The sequence below is a fragment of the Balaenoptera physalus genome (assembly GCF_965194825.1).
Source record: "Balaenoptera physalus genome assembly, chromosome: 21".
NCBI lineage: Eukaryota > Metazoa > Chordata > Mammalia > Artiodactyla > Balaenopteridae > Balaenoptera > Balaenoptera physalus.
Genome location: NC_138902.1, coordinates 27,574,327 through 27,588,276, shown reverse-complemented (window position 1 = coordinate 27,588,276; position 13,950 = coordinate 27,574,327). Strand labels below are relative to the sequence as shown.

The 13,950-nt window shown below is 38.3% G+C and overlaps 1 protein-coding gene across 3 annotated transcripts in view; it reads left to right on the top strand.

The window, feature by feature from the left end:
• FGL1 (fibrinogen like 1) overlaps positions 1-13,950 on the top strand; it is a 56,356-nt gene that overhangs the window by 9,564 nt on the left and 32,842 nt on the right. The window contains exon 1 of one of the 3 annotated variants that reach the window (XM_082444537.1): positions 13,807-13,909. The exons of 1 other annotated variant lie outside the window; for it this stretch is intronic. The gene's annotated coding sequence lies outside the window, so the exon portion shown is untranslated. Of the gene's footprint in view, positions 1-13,806; positions 13,910-13,950 lie in introns of those variants that run through there. One more of the 3 variants, XM_082444539.1, reaches the window with a different exon arrangement.

Below are 13,950 nucleotides of genomic sequence, written 5' to 3'. Positions count from 1 at the left end.
TGTTCTGAACTACAGGTCAGAGTTGGCTATCACAGATCCTTTGAGAAAAGATTTCTGCAGACTTAATGAACAGCATGGGCAAAGGCACAGAAACAGAAAGCACAACTTGTATTTGGGAAATGGCATATATCCAGTTTGGCTGGGGCGGAGAGAACATGAGATTGTTCAGATTTTTTTTTTGTGTGTGGCCTTTTATACTGTTGAAAGCTGAACAATCCTTTTAAAGACACTTACCTGTTTTGCAAACCTGCTTTTAATCCTCATGTAGTTTGCATGATCAAATACTCAAAATCTGACTCTGAATGTCACCAATTGAAATTCATAGCTCATATTTTGGCCTCTTGTTTTCTTTTATCCTTTAGTAGTCATGGAGAGCGATTAAAAGGAATGTGACATGTTGTATACCAATGTTCATAATAGCATTATTCACAATAGCCAAGGGGTGGAAACAAGCCAAATATCCATCAACAGATGAATAAACAAAATGCGTTATATACATACAATGCAATATTATTCATTCTTAAAAAGGAAGGAAATTCTGACACATGCTACGGCATGGATGAATCTTGAAGATATTGTGCTAAGTAAAATAAGCCAGACACAAAAGGACATATAGTGAATGATTGTTTTTATTTGAGGTACCTAGTGTAGTCAGATTCATAGAGACAGAGATGAGAGTGTGGTTGCCATTGTTTGGGGGAAGGAAATAACAGGAGTTATTGTTTAATGTGTATAGCGTTTCAGTTTGGGAAGATGAAAAATTCTGGAGATGGTTGGTGGTGATGGTTGTTGCACCACAATGTGTATGTACTTAATGCCACTGAAATATACAGTTAAAATGGTTAAAATGGTCAACCTTATGCTATGTATATTTTATCACAATTTTTTTTAAAGGCATCTAACAGTCTTTCTGTGTCACCAAAAAGATACAGCAATAGACACTCTCTTGGGTATCTAGACTCTGCTCTCCTCCACCAAGTGAATGAATAATGCCTGTGATTGTATCCACAGATGTAAGGAAATGGTGATGCACCACCTCCAGATCCGCCCTTCAAGGGAGAATTTGTTGCCCTGTTGCTTGGTGTGCCATCAGCCCCTTTAGGAGTTCCCTCAGTTATAGAGAGCCACCTCTGGCCAAGGTCTCTCCCCTCCCTGGGCAGCCCACACGTAATGTCCCATCAAGCTGGGAGTAAGGTCCAGCCATTTTGGCCAAAGCAGGATACCTCTGATGGGCCATATTAGCTCAAAACTCTGCGTAGGTTCTCCCTTTGCCCAAACCTGCTCCCTTCCACAGGGGTGGATCACAGGCCACTCCCTCATAAGCATCCCGAGAACAAAACTTTATCTCGGAGTTAGCTTCCTGGAGAATATAATCTGAATGGACAGACTTAGCTTCCTGGAGAATATAATCTGAACGGACAGACTTAGTTCCTTTAAAATCAGCAAGAGAAAAAAAAGTGTTACCTACAGAGGAACAAGGATGCTAGCAGACTTCTTGCTGGAAATGATGCACGTGAGAAAACAGTGGAATAACCAGAATGCTATATGCAGAAACTAAGGCAAAAATATTTTCAGGTATACAAAAACAGAAAAAATCAATCACCAGAATATCCACACTACAGAAAAAGTAGTTTGAGAAAATTCATTGAACTATATGCTAATGATTTGTGTATTTTTCCTGTGTGTACCTGTGTGTATTTTTTGCTTTGATCAATAGTTTATGCTTTAAAAACAAAAAAAAGCAAGAATAGTTTACATTTATCATATTATGACTGTGGGCAGCTTTCTTCTCTACAATCTGGCCCCTCCAATCCTGGCTGCCTTAGTAACTCCCTGATGCTTTCTTACAGATAGTCTTTTTCATTTTACCTAACTTTTCAAGTTTTTCTTGGTAGCAATTTTGTTCTGCTACAAGCACTTACATTATAGATTAAAGCAGAAGTTTCTGTTACTTTTCTTTATTGCAATGTAAAGTTCTCATTCTGCTACAAGAGTGAGTGAGTTTGGCAATGTTAGAAAATGATTTTAGGAGCAAGGTATTGTCTCCAGATTCACCTCTTCCCCATCTCACAAATAATTCTAGATTATTAAAAATCACTTTCTTCCTTCCCTGTCTAAATTAGCAATATATATGAAACCATTAATTGTGTGAGTATTATTGCTGCCTCACTCTCTATAGATCAAATTCAATAGTCCTAATCTTGTTTCAAGACAATAGGAAACTAGAATTTATTGCATGACTTCTGTGTATTAGGCCTGATAGTAAGTAATACTTCATGTAAGATGCCAATTTGATAAAAGTTACCCAGTTTGAATCTTTTATTATATGCTATCACAGATAAGGAATTTTATTGTTCCATGAACAATAAATATTTTTGAGCCTCTATTGTATGGTACGTATATGCTAGGTGCTATGGATATAGAAGCAAGAAAAAAGTCCCTGATCTCTCTTTAATGACGAGAGAAACTCCAGTACACAATATAGTGATGTGTGATATAAGAGAATAAACACATAGGAAAACATCTAGCCTAGGTGGATGGGCTTAGGGGAAGGGCAGGTGGCCAGGGAAGGCTTATTTCATTCATAGAGTCATAGAGGGTACAGAGGGATTATTGGAATATTGGAATAGACAAATAAAGGAAAAGAGGACTGGAATACACACACACACACACATATATATACATATATACATACACACATATCAACCATATATATATATGTTTATTTATATATATATATATATATATATATATATATGGCAGCAATAACGAAAGAGCACATGTAATGTGGTTGAGTCATTGGTGAAAATAGTCGTCGTGGGAGATGAGATATTAGGCTTGCCAGGCATCTTTATTAACCAGAAGATATTCTAGTAAACTGGATGGATCCCCCTTTCTTCATTCTTTAAATTTCCTGATTGGCTAATAGGAAAATGGTACATACTGGGAGCCTTCTTTATTTACAGAAGTTCCCCCAGTAGTCATGTTTGGTAAGAATCTCTACCCCTGAATCTATCATCTGTGGACAAGAGAGCAGGCATATAGCCCCGATGTGTGGGTGCTATATGTCTAGGTGTACGCTGATATATAAGTGACTAGGCTAATTGGATTCTCTCTCCCAGGGATGTGGAATTTGTATGGAAAGACACAGGGGCTAAACTTCCACTGAAATTAAATCGTTTTAAGGGTGCACACTACAGAAGAGATCCAAGAACTCCTCTTGCTGAGCATTTTGGAGCAGTGCATGTTCTGCCTTCCTCAGGTTTTTTGTGGCAGTCTGTTATTGATTCTGTTACTTACCTTAGTATCCCTGTAATAAATTCAATTGTTTATTTTATTTATTTATTTTTGCTCAAGATGACTGGATAAATTTATTTCTTTAGCTTATAAGCAAAAACAAAAAGTAGATTACTCTGAGACTAGGTTTTAATACTTCATAATCTTTGATTGCTAGAGGTAGGGACAAAAAGTCTAATCTAAAAGTTCTAGAATTTTCCCTCAATATTTCTAAGGAGGAAACGGGAAAACACTTCAATCTTAGAGAATCACTTTGGTGTGTACTCTTGGTCATGCACATGTGTGGACATCTATCCTTTGTTTTTGAGGTAGTCCTAGTTATTGGTAAAGTCATCCACGTGCAAATGTAAAATTTTTAAATGTAAATTTTAAAAGTTTAATACTCCAGCTTCTGGTCTCAAATGCACATGCAGAAAAATAAATTCATTGTAATGAAACTTATGCGGGCTAACCAAACAATGAATCAGAATGTGTGTGTAATTGTGCACAATAAAACTTTTTTTCTCAGCATTATGTAGTTATTTTGAAGTGAAAGTAAGAAACTATATCTCAGAATTTCCTGGGGGTCCAGTGGTTAGGACTTGCTTCGACTGCAGGCGGCACGGGTTCGATCCCCCGTCTGGGAACTAAGATCCCGCAAGCTGTGCGACCAAAAAAATTAAATGAACTATCTTAGAGCATTATATTTAGGATGTCTTATTTTTTTCTAAGAAATAAAAAATATTAAAAGCTGAATGAAAAATAAGGACAAATTTTATTTTTTAAATTTTATTGATTGATTGATTTTTGGCTGTACTGGGTCTTTGTTGCTGTGTGCAGGCTTTCTCTAGTTGCAGCCAGCAGGGGCTACACTTCGTTGCGGTGTGTGGGGTTCTTATTGCTGTGGCTTCTCTTGTTGCGGAGCACGGGTTCTAGGCGTGTGGGCTTCAGTAGTTGCAGCACGTGGGCTCAGTAGTTGTGGCTCACGGGCTCTAGAGCGCAGGCTCAGTAGTTGTGGCACACAGCCTTAGTTGCTCCGCGGCATGTGGGATCTTCCCAGACCAGGGCTCGAACCCGTTTCCCCTGCATTGGCAGACAGATTCTTAACCACTGCGCCACCAGGGAAGTCCCAAGGACAAATTTTAAATTCAAATGTACAAATACACTTCTGTCAATAACATGTTTTTAAATTTTCTGCTAGTGTCCAGAAATTCTGTCAGGATAGCTAACAACTCTGGGAATTCTACTTTTAGTTGTGGTCATAAAAGTATGAATCATGTGTTTTCCAATTAGTTGGATGATGTTTTAAGAGGAGATAATATTTTAAGAATCTAAAAACTGGAGGAAAAAAGCACACGTAGAAATTGGATTTAGGTACCTGAATGAAAAAGGTGTATAGCAAATTTATCAAAGAAAGCAGAGAAGTCATACTGGGGAGTAGAGTGAAAGCAGACGCTTGTGTTACCGCCATCTTCCTTGGGTCTAAAGGCATATTTTAAAATGTGGTTTTACTTAACATGAGCTCTTGTTTTCTTTTTTCTCCACATATTTTTACACAATATAGCTGAATTTCTTCTTCATGTATTTAGTGTAAAAAATCTGTTTTCTATTAGAATTTAATATTTATTTGGTTGCAATTGTTTTTTTTTTTAATGACGTGATCTTATGGGGAGATTCTTCTTTAATAAGAAAGATGTTATTCTTCAGAAGCATAAAATATATGCAATTCTGAAGTCCTTGCATACATGTCGAAAGAAAAACAAACATTCCTTGCCCAGAGCTCTTTTTATTCTTTACAGGGAAAATAAATTGAATAAGAAAACATCTTTTGCACTTTGCCCTGTTAGGCAACTAATTTAGAGTTGGTTAGATACCAGAGGGAAAAAATTTCAGATAGGCAAGAAACCTCTGAAAAGAAGAGTAGTAAATAAGCATTTCATTTTATCTTAACTGGTAAGCAGGGGAGGATACAGGTTTTGTGGGACCTGAAGCTATACATTTTGGGAGATCTGTCCAATGTCTATTAAGATTACTTTTTACGTGCTTCATGTAGCCGGCCAAGAGGGCCAGTGAGTCCTCCAGGAAACAACAGTGCATTTGAAAAATTCCTTCTCTGGCATTCGGTTTTCCTGTTTGGGATCCTGCATATAACAGAGTTCAATCAGAGAAGCAGAGCCTCTAGGATATATAAGGAATGACCTTAGGCTACTGTGGGTCTCTCAAAGGCCCTTTTCTTAACATAAGATGCCGGAGGAGTTCGAAGGATGGAGGGTAGGTGAGCGAAAAGGGTAGATGGTTGTACGGGAAGCAGGAGCTGGAGCCCATGAGGACGGACTGCAAGCTGTGTCAGTTCTTGTTGCCTCTGACCTGGGTGTTGCGGCTGTCCTGTAGAAGCTGAACCCTTTGTCATGTGCTGAAGGAAGATCCAGGGGAGGCGGGGCAGCTGCAGGCCTGGCAGAGATCTTATGCCAGTGAGATGAGCCAACAGATAGGCAACAGCATGTGAGAGCTACAAAGCCTGCCGCTTCATTTCTGCCCTCCCAATCTCCCACAAGAATCCCAGCTCTGGCAAGGGAAAGGGATTTCTGGGAAATGAACCCTTTTTCTTTGTTCCTTTTCCTTGTCTTCTGATGTATCGATCTTCATTCGCCCTTATTTTTCTAGATCATATTGTCAGACTCTTTCTCAGAAAGGCTATGTTAAGGCAGTTTTTTGTTTGCTGTTTTCGTTTTTGTTTTTTTAGTTCTTGCATGTCTGAAATGGCTTTATTCACACTTCACACTTGATTGCTAGCTTGGCAGTGTAGAGTCCTGATTTGGAAAATATAAATTCCCTCAGAATTTTTAAGGCATTCTTTCTGTGGAGAAGCATGATGCCATTCTGAGTCTCAGTACTTTTTATGTGATTTCACTTCTGAAAGCTTTTTGCAACTTTTCACTAACACTGTTATTCACATTTTTATCATGATTTGCCCAAGGGGTGGGTGTTTTTTGTCTTGTTTTTAAAAGTCGTTGTGCTGGACACTAAATAAACTCAACTTCAACTCCTTCAGTTCTGGGAATTATTTTTCTATTGTTTCTTTGATAATTCACTCTCCATTTGTTCTATCTCCTCTTTGAAAGTTCTGTTAGGTACATGCTTGACTTCCTAAACTTATACCTCTAATTTTCTTATCTTTTCTGTCCTATTTTACTACCCTTGTATTTTTATTCTACTTTCTGGGAGGTTTCCTTGAATATATATTCTAATCCACTCAGTGAAGTTTGTTTAATTTTGGCTATTTCATTTAATTTCTTTGAGCTTTTTCTGCTTTGTGCTAATTGTTCCTTTTTAAATAAAAATAACAGCATTCCAGTATTGTTTCTTACTTTTCTGATAATACTAAATATAGTTTGGAAGGAGTTTTATTCTGCAGACATCTCCCACCTTAAAAAATAAAACAAAACCTTTTCTTTACTTCCCATTATAGCAGTTGTACTTCTTTTTAGCTATGTCCAATTTATCCCCTCCCATTCTCTCTTAAACTCACTCTGACCAGGCTTTCACCCCACCATTCCACTGAAACTGACCTTGTCACAGTCTCCAAGGACCTTCATGTTTCTTCATCCAAGGATCAGTTCTCAGTCCTCCTGTTACTTTATCTGCTAGACACATGAATGACCCCCTTCTCCTTGAAGCATCTTCTCACCTGGTTCCTAGGACGTCGCTCATTCCTGGTTTTCCTCCTACCCCACTGACAACTCCTTTCTGCTATTCTTTGCTCTTTGTGCCTCATCTCCCCAGCTTCTTAACGTTGGATTACCCCAGGGCTCGGTATTTTTACCTCTTCCCTTCTGAATCTGTACTACATCCTTGCTGTCCTCATTCATCTTATAACTTTCAATACCATTCTTTGTGGTACTGACTTTAAAATATGTATTTTCCCCTAACTGTAGACTCTGTAATCCAAGTGCCTTCTTGACATTTTCCTTGCATGTTCAACAGTCATCTCAAACTTACCGTTTCCAAAATAGAGTTCTTGATCTCTCCTCCTTGCTCCAAATTGTCATTCTTTCATTCTTCCCCACCTCAGCTTATTGACATGTCCATCTTTCAGGTAGCTAAGACCAGAAACTTTGAAGTCATCTTTGACTACTTTTTTTCTCTCACAACTCACATTCAAACTGTCAGGAAATCATTCGTCTACTTTCAAATTATATCCATTCCTCTTCACCTCCACTATTAGCATCCTGTTCTGACCTGCCATCATTTCTTGCCTGGAGTATTCCTCTAGTCTCTTACTGGTCTCTCTACCTCCACTCTTGTGTCTCCCAAATATGTCTTTTCTTTTAAATGTAGGTCACATCATATTATTTCTTGGTTCAAAAATACCTCAGTGGCTTGCCCATCACTCAAAGTAAAAGTCAAATTCCTTTCAACAGACTAGTAGTCTGTCTATAATCTAATCTCTGTTATCTCTCTGAACACATTGACTGCTTGCTTCCTAGCTATTCCTCAGACATTCGGACACACTTCAGCCTCATAGCCTTTGCACTACCTAGTCTCTCTGCCTGGACTGCTTCCTTCCTCCCTCTGTCCCCAGATATCCCCATGATTTACTTTCTTATCTCCTTCAAGTCTTTGATCAAATGTCATCTCAGTAAAGCCTTCCCTGGCCCACTCTATCTAAATTTGCCTCTCTTTCCCCTAGCCACTCACGAAGCCTCTCCACTGACTTATTTTTCTTCACAGTATATGGCAGACATCACTTTCTAACAAATCTATTTATTTATTTCGTTTAATGTTTACTTCCCCCTTTCTGCTAGAATGTAAGCTCTATGAGGGCAGAGACTTTTGTCTGTTTTGTTCATTACAATTTCCCCAGCATCTAGAACACTGCCTGGCCCCCAGTATTCTGTATTCCCTGAGTTCCATTTTTATTTTTTTCTTCCCTTGTTTTTATCTCTGTTTTTCATATTGGAGACATTCTTCAAATGTCTGGTGATCCTTGGTTATCTCTATGTGAGGCACCAACAAAGCTAACGGAAAGCTAGCTTAATGTTCATGGGTAGAGTTTGTGGACTGGAGAGATTCAATATATGGTTAAGTGGTGAGCTGGCATGTCTGTGGAGGGAGCATTATATTTTAGTATACTTAATTTTTTTTCCTGTGGGGCCATTCCATTTCTCCCGAGAAGAACCCTGTCTCCTGCCAGGAAATACAAGCCTGCCTGAGCAATCTTGTTTGAAAGAGGTGCCTGGTTGTACTTTTTCTATACATGCTTTATTTTAACTTCTCTGTTATGGCTCCTACCTTTCAACATTCCTACTATCCTCAAATGAAAATAAGTTCCAGACCAAATTCTTTTAGGAATAAAAAATGGACAAGTGGTAGGTAGTGTATGAATAAAGAGGGTAGGAGTTACATGGGCTGGGGAAGAGGCTATAGGGTCCAACTACACTTTTTATATTATTTTACCAATCTCCTTATTTTCAGCCTTGACAGTCACTCTTGAATTTTGTGGTTCCTCTAAAATCTCTTCCAATAAGTTGTTGTACTCTCTTATCTCTTCACATATCATTCCTGTTTGCTTTGACATTGTAGGTTTATGCCTTTTTATTTCTTTGCTGTCATTTTAAAGGGATTTGAAGAGGAAGCACATATTAAAATATGTGGTCAATCCACCATATTTAACAAGAAGATTTTGGTGACAATTTTTTTGTTTAGCTAGGAGCAGAACCATTATTTATCTTTGGAGAAAACTTTTCTTTTTCTCCGTGGGTGATACTTTAATGAGCTTTTATTATGCAAAATATAACACAGATTATATTCTGAAATGGAAAGTTTGTGGGAAAAAAAGCAAAATTTTTCTGCATAATCTATAAATTGTTGTCTTAATTGTAGGTAAAGAATCAGTAGTGGTTAGTACTTTATTGGCTGGGGATATAGAAATTTTTTCCCTTCTTATAAAGCAAGAGAGGAATTAAGGGTAGGATATGACCAAGGACATTCTCTGCATGGGAGGTTATGTAATTCCTTCAACATGTCAGTAGTTTGGGTCCATTAATAAGGGAAGAGATGGCCCATGGGAGACCTCTATGGAGAAGAGAATAGTCATAGCTAATATTCCTGTTTACATTTTCCTTCTCTGCATTGTAATTTCTTTCCATTATCCCCAATGTTTCAGAAGTTTTGCAAACATCACAGCCTATCAAATGCTTTTGTTGGGGTTTCAGGGAAGGGGCTTGTGTCCAAGTCTAGATTAGGTTAAGGAAGAAGAAAGTGGCCTTTTCCTACAACCACCACTTACATTTTGAAATCTGCCTGGTAGTAACAGCAGCATTTCAAGACCACCATGGTCCCAGAACTCTAGGAGTTGGCCAGGAACAGAGCAAAGCAACTAGATTTTTTAGGTAATAATATAGGTTTTCCAACTGGATAATTACAGCAGCTTTGTGATTATCTGTTTTGAGCCCCAGAGGAACTATGAAGGGGATCCCTAATTCCACAGGACTCTCTACCCAAGTCTCAGTTCCAACCTAGTTTACTCATCCGTTACACATACTTACCAGCATTGCCTAGTTATCCATGAACTTTCCTAACTTTGATATAAAACTTTAATCCTCTTTCATAATATGTTCTAGGAAGGTTTCTTGTAGATAATAATAAATAAGCAAAAAAGAATTTAAAAGTGGGAGTGGATCGTAGGGACCATTAGATCCAATAGCTTTTTTCACAGATGAGAAGACAGGTTCAGAGAGGAGCAATGACTTGCTCAGGAGCATAGAATGAGCCATGACAGAACTTGGAAATTAATGCAGTTCTCTCAGTCTTCAGTAAAACGCTTTTATTCCCTTGACCATACCATTCATATTGACATGACATGGATTAATTAATTCAGGACCCGTTTATTGAGCATCTATTAATTTAAACTTTTACTGGTTACATAGACAATAGGAATGGGTAGGGTGACTCACCAGTGAAATTGGTTTAGTTTTACTAATTTTAAAATGCTTTTCCATAGTAATTTCTCAGACTTGTGCTACATGAGAATGTTTTATATCCTTTCAGGACTCCATATGAAATGATATCTAAACCAACATTTTAGGAAGTTTATATATTTAGGAGCTTCATAACCTCCACCTGAGGAAGCTCTGTTAGTTTCCTGAAATGAAGACTAGTCTTGTTAACCTCTTTCCTTGATATATAAAATATGTTCCACCCTAAATATTTTGATAAAAGTCATATTTTTAAGTTTAAAATGTGATCACTGTATTCAGAGCACAGGATTTTATAAGTCCCATAAAAGGTGTCTCCCCCTTCACTGGGAGTCAAGGTTGGAAAATATAACCATCAGAAATGTTTGCTGGTAGAATACACTAAAGGATATACGATCAGTTGTCTAGTTCGTGATGGGGCTGAGAACAGACATGTTCACTGCTGCAGGCAGGAGCGGACTGGAGTTGGGGAGACCTGGAGTTCAACCTTCCTCCTGGGACTGGGTCAGGTATCAGGTAAGGGGCAGACACAATACAGAGTCCAGAGGGTTTGGCTGACAACTGTGTTATAACTGATGTATTAGTTGAGAAGCTTCTCTGAATATGGTCTTCCAAAAGGAGAAGGAAAAAAATTTGTCAGTGCTCATCTAATCTTGTCTGGGAGCCAGAGTGACCTGATCTTGGTGCAACTGTACCTGTTATCCAATGGAAATATTCTCGGGTCAGAGAAGAAAAGTTTATCTAATTACTTTACTTTGAAAAAAAAAAAAAGCCTCTAAGTCCAATGCTCTTTATTCATGTTCTTTGTTCATCAAAATTCCTTTTGCGGGCTTCCCTGGTGGCGCAGTGGTTGAGAGTCTGCCTGCCAATGCAGGGGACACGGGTTCGAGCCCTGGTCTGGGAGGATCCCGCATGCCGCGGAGCGGCTGGGCCCGTGAGCCACAATTGCTGAGCCTGCGCGTCTGGAGCCTGTGCTCTGCAACAAGAGAGGCCGCGATGGTGAGAGGCCTGCGCACCGCGATGAAGAGTGGTCCCCACTTGCCACAACTAGAGAAAGCCCTCGCACAGAAACGAAGACCCAACACAGTCATAAATAAATAAATAAATAAATAAAAGAACGTGAATTTCTTTAAAAAAAAAAAAAATTCCTTTTGCTTGATTTGCTCTGGGGCAATTTTGTCCACCATGAGGAAGTCCTCTATGCAAATTCCTAAACGGGTTATCTTACCAAGCAATTCTCTTTTCCTAAATTAATAAGTTCACTTTTCTGTTTTATATATCCCTGGAGAAACTGTTAAGTATGAGTCCGTTCTCCAGAAAATAATCACTTAGGGTAAATGTGTAAAATCCAACTTCTAGACAAGCTAAGTTAAGATGTAAGCCTAATGAGCTCACTGTGCTGCTCAGTGAAGCCCCTTTGAGAAGCTGAGCCCTGTATGCTAAGTGTAATAAATCAGACAAAGACAAATACTGTCTGATATCACTTATACGTAGAATCTAAAAAATACAACAAACTAGTGATATAACAAAAAAGAAGCAGACTCACAGATGTAGAGAACAAACTAGTGGTTACCAGTGAGGAGAGGGAAGAGGGTGGGGCAATATTGGATAGGGGAGTAAGAGGTACAAACTATTAGGTATAAAATAAGCTATAAGGATATACTGTACAACATGGGGACTATGGCACATATTTTATAATTGTAACTGGTGTATAACCTTTAAAAATTGTGAATCACTATATTGTACACCTATAACATATAATATTGTACAGCAACTATACTTCAATTTTTAAGAAAGAAAGAAAAAAAGCAGGCATGCCTTACAGTATGCATCCCAACCGTTCTGTTTCTGGTCCATCTCCTCAAACACTGGATCCCACCTGCTCGTCTTGTCTCGTTGTTTTCTCATGCTTCTGTCAGCCAGTGAGCTGAGGTCTCATTCTCATTTCATAGCTTTGGTACAATTGTGCAAGGTCACAAATCTGACCTTTCCTGATGCTCTGACAATGCATCCATGGACTGCAGTACTAACATTCCTCCCAAGAAGTTCAGGTTCTGGCACACCTTCACAGAACATTGACCCTAGATTCTGTCCTTATTGTCTGATTAGCTTTTCCCAGGTTTCTCCTGAGGCCATGGTGCTGCTCGAATCCTTGACAGATAGCATTGATCATCTTTAACGGTAAAGAGCACAGATTCTGAGCCAGACTGCCTTTGAATCCTAGCTCTACCTCTTGCTAATTGTAACTTGACCTTGGGCAAGTTACTTAAACCTCTGTGCCTTGGTTTCCTCATTTGTGAAATGGGGATAGTAACAATACCCGTTGATGGGGCTGTTGGCGCTGAATGAGTTAGTATATTTACCACGTCTGGTACATAAGGGTGCCACGTGTGATAGCTGCTGTTACTGGGACATACAGTTATAGGTACCTGAGGACGTGAGCTCAGGGTTTACTAAATGCTTGAATGGGAAGGAGGCAAAAAGGATACAAGGAGGAAAAAAATAGGTCTGTATTTCAAAATACTGCATTTTACCAGAGGTAATTATCAAATCAGCCAAATAATCCCATACCTTTGCTTTTGAAATTTAACAGCGGCAGCTTGAATCGTTATTGTAAATGTGTAATTTCCACTTATCCCATGTGTGTAAATCACTCCAACCTAGTTGACTTTTTCTTTCCAGTAAATCATCAGGATTACCTTTTCCTTAATAAACTTGGAAATTTCTGAGTGAATGATGAGAAAATGCTTAATGGGAAGTCCAAACACCAGCAATACTTTAGTCCAGAAAACAACAAAGAACAGAGAGAAAAACAACTTTTTACTGGAATCTGTTAATAAATAGGGATCACAGAACAAACAGCAAACAACAGCGTGAGTTACATCAGAATGAAAAAAGAAACGATGAACCTGGGCTTCCAGTCTGAAACTATTGTGCAATATGATTAATGGAGCTAACGTCTTACACATTAGAAAATCCTCTACAGTTTAAAACAAAAGGAACAGCTCGATCAGAGGATAATTGATGCTTACAGATAAATTTCACAATTTTGCACCTCAGGGAATATTTTTGCTTTTCTTAAAGGTCAAAGAAACTGACTGTTTCATCTTGACAATTATTAACTTGCCACATTTTTATAACTAAGAAAACTTTGACTTCTCTCCATATTGTAGTTGAAATGAAATTTTAATCCGTATCTTTATAGGTAAAATTTTATTATCGTTAGTACCAGAAAGTAAAGCTTCAACCAAACTTTGGTTTTACTTAATCTTCAAGTGAACATTACTGAAGTTAATCAAAATACAAAAATTCTCTGGATGAGCACAATAGTAAGAGGTTAAAAAATCAGAGATATGTTTTTATAAAGATATATTATTGGATTTTTAGTAAAAATTCATGCAAATAGGAGAAAAAAAGAAAAATATCAGAGTACTGGGATTTGTCCTTGAATTCCCTCTTTTAGTTTTCCTTCCAGTTAAACTGATTTCCTCATCTATTTGTTTCTGGACTAAAGCCAGAATCAACACTGTCCCTATTTCTAATCAAATAACAGGGAAGCAATTACAAAGTCTGAATGCAGTTAGAGGAGCCTGGGAGACAGAGTGGCTGGACCTCACCTAAGCTGTGTCTCTGACTCCTTTGTGACTTTAGGCAAGGTATTTAACCTCTCTGCACTTTTGACATAATTGTGGTAATG